Source organism: Arachis ipaensis, chromosome B05, assembly GCF_000816755.2.
Source record: "Arachis ipaensis cultivar K30076 chromosome B05, Araip1.1, whole genome shotgun sequence".
NCBI lineage: Eukaryota > Viridiplantae > Streptophyta > Magnoliopsida > Fabales > Fabaceae > Arachis > Arachis ipaensis.
In genome coordinates this window covers 137,364,939-137,371,537 of record NC_029789.2, presented here as the reverse complement: position 1 = coordinate 137,371,537, position 6,599 = coordinate 137,364,939, and the positions used below count along the sequence as shown (strand labels likewise).

The window sequence follows — 6,599 nt, the reverse complement described above, 5'->3', positions numbered from 1 at the left end:
TTAAAACAAAATAATTAATAAATTATATATTTAATTAAATTAGTCGTAACTTCAAAGCTTTAGAAAAGTGAATAATGTTACAAATTGCATATCTTTTAAGATTATCAGGAATATGATCTCCAGTAGGGTGCACATGACCCGGCTCGGCTTGAAGGTCCGGTCCGGTCCTGAACATATTAGGGTGTGATTTTATTGGGTTTAGAGTTGAGTAAGGGTCTCAAAAATAGACCCGGTTATTATTTCGGGTCGGGTCTGGGTCATAGTTCGGGTCACCCGAAGTCAGTCCGGTGACCCGGTCATCATACACAATTAATATTTTGTGTTATTAGTGATGGATTATGACTATTCTTATATGGAATTTAAGTACTGTAAACCTTAATATTTTGTGTTATTAGTCATTATAAGACTATAAGTTAATGTTTTATATTTAGAATGCATAAGACTTTAGACTAATGCATAATATTGTGTTATTTGTATTGATTTAAATATTTGGTATTATTAGACAATATTAGTATTGATTGTGGTTATACTTTAATTTTGAAGAATGGTTGGTTCTTGTTATATTTTTTAAGTAAATTTTACCATGCTAACTAATGGTTGGAGTCTTAGAAATTTGGATATTTTTACATGTTAGCTTACAAGAAAGTATAACGTAATGTAATATTAACGGCCCGGTTTTCACCCGATTTTTACCCGGTATAATTGTGGCCCAAAAATGTATTGGTTTCATCGGGTCTAGGACCGAGTTCGAGTCTAATAAATAGACCCGATGTATATTTCAAGTCGGGTTTGAATCATATCAAATCCGACTTCACCCGACCCATATACACCCCTAATCTTCAGAATATTTATAAGTGGGAGACTCACATTTTTCACTTTTTGAGCTAGCTAGTTTTTAATGTTAAATTAGTCTTATTCAATTCTAGTGAAAATATTGCTATATAATATTTGTTTAACATTGTTTGATCCATTTATTTATATTTGCATTTCTTTTGGTGTATTTTAGTTTCTTTGTGAGTGAATCAATTTATTGAACATATAAAATGTTTATAAATCTTTCTAAAAAAATAAAATTAACAATCAATTTAAAAAAGAATTGGTATTAAATATCAATCCTAGCCAACAAGTACTCGACCCAACCAATCATAGTTATCAAACTCGGCTCAATCCGACTGGTTTGACCGAAAATTCGATCACCTGGTCGAACCGAACCACCAGTTGAACCGTTTATGCAACAGACCCGGTCGAATTCGGTTCGACCCGAGGGTTTCGTGCAAACCCGGTGGCCCGGCTGGTTAATCCAATTTGATCCGGGTCATGTATTAATTTTTTTTAAATTTTTTTTTCCTGAAATGGCATCGGTTCAGACCCCACCTCACCCTCGCTTTGAACCATAAACCTCGCATCTGAGACTGAATGAAACCACCTCCCAAACCAGCTTCGTGCCCTCGTCTCTCTGTCTCTGCTCTCTCGAGCTTGGCGTCGGCAGCGGGCAGCCGCTCACCCTCACCTCGTCACTCTCTCAAGCTCGGCGCCGGCAGTTCATCACTCTCTCGGCGTCAGTTCATCACTCTCAGTTCGTCAGTTCGTCACTCCCTCGGCGTCACTCTGGGTCTCTCACCTCATCGCTCTCTCGGTCTGTCACCGTGAGTCCGTGACCTTGCGTTCGCTTCGTCGGAACCAGTAAAACAGCATCTAGGGGTGGCAAAGCGGGTCGGCCCGCCCCAACCCGCCTATACCCGCCTCCAAAACGGGGCGGACCGGTCCGCCCCGCCAACTAAAATGGGTTTAAAATGCTAGCCCGTCCCGCTTTATGGCGGATTGGCGGGTCGGCGGGCTAGCCCGTTTGACTTTGTTTTTTTTTTTTTTTAAAATAAAATTCATTATAATTAACCAAAAAATAATAATTAAAAAATTAAATACAAATAAAAAATAATTAAATTATAATATAATTTTTTTACTATTTTTTTTTAAATTTTTAACTTCAATAAAATTGTTCAAAATAATATTTGTCAGTAGAATCATCTTTATTTTAAAAAATAAGTCACATAATTTGAACATATATACGAAATTATAAAATAAAATAAATAAAGCTAATAACTAAAAGAAGAATATAAACAAAAAATAAAAAAAGTATTTAAAAATTCTATAATTATTAATTTTATAATAGTAATCACTCTTTTATTTAATAAAAAAAGGAAAAAAAAATATCTTCGGCCCGGTGGACTGCCCCGCCCCGTCCCGCCAAAACCCGCCAATTTGGCAGTGCGAGTTTGGTGAGTTTTTTTAATTTGGCGGGTTCTAAATCCTAACCCGACCCGCCTTTTTTAGCGGGTTTAGCGGATCGGCCCGACGGGTTCGACCCGTTTTACCACCCCTAGCAGCATCTGCTCCCTCGGGTGGTGGTGGTGGTCGTCTTCTCAACCAGGTGAGCTCCAGTTTTTAACCCTGTTTTTTCTCTAGTTCAATGCTGATTTCAGTGAATCTGGTGGTTGTTGAATGTGGTTGTTGCTATTTTATTTAGTTTTTGGAGTTGTTGTTGGCTTTTTGTTGTTATTTCACTGCTTCGATGCTAATTTTGGTGAACCTGAGCAAATTTTAGAGTTGTTGCTGTTCTTTCTGTTTGTTTGTTGAATGTTGATTTTTTTAGAGTTGTTGTTGTTGTTCTTTCTCTGGATCGATGTTAATTTCGGTGAATCTGATTTTAGAGTTGTTGTTCTTTCTATTTGTTAAATGTTTGTTTTTTAAAGTTCTTGTTGCTGTTCTTTTTGTTCTTTCTTTGATTTGATGCAAATTTTAGTTAGAATTATTGTTGAATCTGGTGGTTGCTGCTATTATATTTGGTTTTTGAGAGGAGTTGTTGAACCTGAGAAAATTTTAGTGAACTTTGGTTGAATAGTTAAATTTATTGTTGATTATCATTAGTGAACTTTGGTGGTTGTTGATTATCATTAGTTGTTGCTGTGTTGCTGTGTTTTTTTTGGTCATCTCTTCGCACTTTCTATCTAACGGCTTCCCACATAATTTCTCATTACCTGCAAATGAAGAGGCATTGTTGAATCTAGAGTCCAATGCTGGAGGTATCTCACCGTCAAGGTTGTTCCCAGAAACGTTAAAGTAGACCAAGCCAGGAATCATAGAAAGATTATTAGAAATTTTTCCACTGAAGTTATTAGCAGAGAGATCCATCATTGTTAGGTTTGATAGATCTGTCAATGCCTCTGGTATGTTTTCTTGAAAGATGGTTGTGATCCACTAACAAAGATTTTAAAGAGGAATATTTAGAAATATCTCCAGGCACATTCCAGATAAATTGTTCCTGCCCAAATCTTTTTTTAGATCATTAGTTATGTTTAAAAATTGATATTGAATTATTAATATTTGTAAAGACTTACATTTTAAGTTTTAAACTTAGTTTTAGTTTAGTTAAAATTTTATTATATTATTTTTAATTATTTCATCAACATAATTATATGAGTGTCAATTTTTGTTGATTTTCTATCAAAGTGATACTATATTTCTAAAGTGATATCGATTTTATTTTATTAATCATCTTCAATGCATATTTCAATTCTAAATTAATTTATTTCTTGAAAGTATTAAAAGTGATATTACCACTGAACAAGCTTTTTCTTGCTGCTCTGAGGTTTTCAGTCAAGCAAAAAAGACCAGCTTTAAAATTCCTAATTTGGGGGTTAAATGAAGAAAGAGAGGTGACAAGCTAAGAAAGATCAGAGTCTAAAGAGTTGATTTGAAAAAAACTTAAATTGTGACTCTGCACAAGGTACAAAAGGAAAAATGATTTTCTGTTCTGAAGCAAGGAGAGAGAACAAGAATATGAGTTTGTTTGAGAGCTTCCCTGTGGAGAGTTCAACGTTTTGGACAATGTTTCTAAGTTAAAGAAGTATTCTACCAAGATGAAGATCTTAATAACAGATAACTAAATCCGGTTCAACTTATAACAACAAAGGCTGCTACGCATCAATCTCCTTTATGTTTTACAGTTTTGTAGTTCAATTTTAATGTATATCTTTCTGTATTGTCTTTGAGAGGTAAAAGGCTGAGAGAGAGAGACATTGAGAAAAGTCTAAGAGTGAAAAAGGTTGAGTGAAATACTTACACCAAGCACTGGACTATTCAATAGACTGAAGATGATGCCAGACATGTATTTGAGGTGCAAATACACATGAAGAAGTTGAGAGTGCACTTGAATAACAGCACATGTATATATAACATGTGGCAACTTACAGGTATAACACTTACATTTATACAATTTACTTGTTATTGTGAGAAATGATATATCTAATTGTAGTTGATTATCACTTATAGGTATTTTATATGTACATGTCATAGTTGCTATTGCTAAAAAGGGAGATAGAGTAGACACATATGTGAATAAGTGGCTGAAGATGGATGCATTCAGAGCAACATATGGTCATTCCATTAGCTCTATCAAAAATGAAGATTATTGGAAAAAGTCTATAGAAATAAACTCAATTCCTCCCAAGATTAAGAAGCCAATAGGTTGTCCAATAAAAAGAAGGAGACCAGATCTAGTGAAAGATAGACCAGAGAGTACTAAAGTAAAAAAGACTTTCAGAGTCACCTGTGAAAAATGTGGAAAGCCTGGCCACAATTCCAAGACTTGCAAGGGAGCTCTTAAAATAGGAACTAATGCTGAAGATAAAGTCAAGGAAAAATCCAAAAAAAAGTTATCCAATAACTCAGGTATTCATAATTATCACTTGCTTTCTAATACTAAATGTGATATACTGTACACTTGAGATTTGTGATAACATGTTTTGGACTGCATTCTTTGATAGCAATTAGTTGTTTTATTCGAAGGACCAATTTGACAGGGACCTATTTGACTTAAGGGATATATTTAATTTATAAGATACATCATAAAGAGTTGAATTGTCCTAATAAATTTGTCCTAACACTAAATCCTAATATCTTTCTGTCTTGGACTATCAGAATGTACCTACTAAGAAAGTAAAAATGTGTATGCTAGACCTCCACAACAACCTTTTAAACCCCTGAAATAAACTATAATGAGACCGAATTGACCAGTTAGTGTCTCTGCAGAGACAATGACAGCTGCAACAAGTGGTACAACTTTCAAACTCTTCAAATTTATTCTTACACCAGGTCTAAATGTCTCTAAGAAGAAATAACTATCTGTTAGTAAAATTTTATTTTTTTTTAAATAATACTTATGTTACTTGTTCAAGAAAATAGACCCTGTTTTTGGCCTTGTATGGTTAATAGTTTATGGTCATATTTTGTTATTTAAAATTTTCTTACTTAAGGTTTAAGTGATTTGTTTAACATACTCTATTTTAAGATACTTTATTATCTATGATTTATGACATACACTTCTATGATTTTTATGTCTTTATGAGATACTCTATTTTAAGATACTTTATTATTTATCGTTTAAATACTTCATATCTTTTTGAGTTTATATACAGAATAGTATATCCTTAATTCTTGTATTGCTTATCTTATAATTTGGGATTACATGTACAATGCCACATTCACCAAAATATAATCATAGCCATTCTATATGTTATAAATTATCAGATCATTTGAAAAAACAATTAAATTTACAACTCTAAATCCCACCAAAGTTTCAACAAAAAATAATTACAAATGTCCCTAATATCAAACCACTAACAAAGGCAAAAATTTCACCTTTTTTAACAACATTATCATTTTTTCTTAAATATCAATTCTTCCAACTCCTTAACTCTCTCTTTTAAACCACTATGTAAACCTGCACCACCCAAAGAACCATTTAAATAAGCCAATTCACTTCGATCTGCCACGCAATCATTCACATAACCAAAAATGTCGTCAAACTAGCGAAAAAATCACAATGTGGTTAATTTTTCTGTAATACATCCAATAATCACCATCTAATTCTTAACAAATTTCTTCAAAATTAAAATCTTCACATTGAACAAAACCTATAAATACCTTAAAGTAAGGACATCCGAAAAAAGATTCTATTTGAATTTTTCACTGTCTGAGACTGGATGACTATAACATACATCCCACACTTGCACTTAGGGTGTTCTTTTTTTCTAAAACGCCTCTTACCACCGAAAGTGGTGCTTTCAACGCTCAATCTATCGCTGGCAAATCTCCCACCACGATGTCTACTTGTAGTCGACGTGCTGCTTCCCATCGTCATCACCAATTAACTTCCCTCAGCCTACGATAGTCTTGGTTGAAAGCACAGAAGAGAGATCAGCTATGGATTACGTTGGAAGAGAGTTGAAAGACAAACCCTAATTTTATAAAACTTTCAGGCCAAAAGTTGGGGACTAATCTATCCCATTCAAAATGATGTCGTTTGAAGTAGCCATAAAATGAAGTCGTTTTGGCCACGTGTACATAGATTAATGTGTCCTGAAAGTGACGCGTATCATTGAACTTGACATGTCACACTAATCACCTCCACGTATAGTAGAAGAGAGAGAGTGTTCTGTAAACCGGCTAAACCTGGGTTAGGGACGTATATGGCATATATCTAATAATCTTGGGGACTGGAGACCTAGTTAATTTTTTTTATTAGGGACCTATTTGGATAC

The 6,599-nt window shown here is 34.1% G+C and overlaps 1 long non-coding RNA gene across 1 annotated transcript; it reads left to right on the top strand.

Moving 5' to 3' along the window:
- On the top strand, positions 2,379–3,402 carry LOC110263047. The gene is made up of 2 exons (XR_002348046.1): positions 2,379–2,428; positions 3,048–3,402. It is a non-coding gene; the product is annotated as an uncharacterized LOC110263047 (long non-coding RNA).